We start from the raw sequence: 1,507 nt of genomic DNA, 5'->3' as shown, positions 1-1,507 counted from the left end.
ATTATCATTATCATTGTCATTAATGTCCTGTTTATATTGTCTAATTTGTTATATATATTTTTTGTCTTGAAATTAAGCTAAATTATGCGCATTATAGTAGAGATTTTTGTCACATTTCCGTACTCATACAGAAATCACATAGCATTAACTCAAATGAAATGAAGTAACCACCAAAGGCGTGTGGTTTCCATCGCCTACGCGTGTATCACATCATAACCACGATGTTATCACCATAACGTGACATGATCGTCGGTGTGCAGTTTTCGCCACACTTCCTCATCACGAATCACCATAAATTACGTTAATTTTCACCACATTTCCTCATCACAAATCAAACTGAATTTCACCACACTTTCTCGCCACAAAGTACCCGAACTTTCACCACACTCCCTCACCACAAACCACGCTCTATCACCATACTCCCTCACCATAAACCACACTCTTTCACCACCTCCCCTCACCAAGCACCATACTCTTTCACCACATCTCACCACAAACCACACTCTCCCACCACACTCCCTCACCATAAACCACACTCTCTCACCACACTCCCTCACCACAAACCACACTCTCACCACACTTCCTCACCATAAAAACACACTCTCTCACCACACTCCCTCACCACAAACCACACTTATTCACCACACTCCCTCACCATAATACCACACTCTTCACCACAAACCACTTATTCACCACACTCCCTCACCATATACCACACTTTCACCACAAACCACACTTATTCACACACCCCTCACCATAATACCACACTCTTCACCACAACCACACTATTCACCCACATCTCCTCACCATAATACCACACTCTCTCACACAAAACCACACATTATTACCACACTCCCTCACTATAATACCACACTCTCTCACACAACCACACTTATTCACCACACTCCCTCACCAATAACCACCTCTCTCACCACAAACCCCTTATTCACCACTCCCTCCCATAATACACACTCTCTCACACAAACCACATTATCACCACACTCTCACCATAATACCACTCTCTCTCACCACAAACCACCTTATTCACCACACTCCCACCATATACCACACTCTCTCACCACAAACCCACTTATTCACCACACTCCTCCCACATAATACCACACTCTCTCACCACAAACCATTATTCACCACACTCCCTCACCATAATACAACTCTCTCACACAAACACATTATTCACCACACCCCTCAACATAATACCACACTCTCTCACCACAAACCACACTTATTCACCACACTCCCTCACCATAATACCACACTCTCTCACCACAAACCACACTTATTCACCACACTCCCTCACCATAATACCACACTCTCTCACCACAAACCACACTTATTCACCACACTCCCTCACCATAATACCACACTCTCTCACCACAAACCACACTTATTCACCACACTCCCTCACCATAATACCACACTCTCTCACCACAAACCACACTTATTCACCACACTCCCTCACCATAATACCACACTCTCTCACCACAAA

The sequence above is a fragment of the Penaeus chinensis genome, chromosome 33, assembly GCF_019202785.1.
Source record: "Penaeus chinensis breed Huanghai No. 1 chromosome 33, ASM1920278v2, whole genome shotgun sequence".
Lineage (NCBI taxonomy): Eukaryota > Metazoa > Arthropoda > Malacostraca > Decapoda > Penaeidae > Penaeus > Penaeus chinensis.
This window is presented reverse-complemented; position numbering follows the sequence as displayed.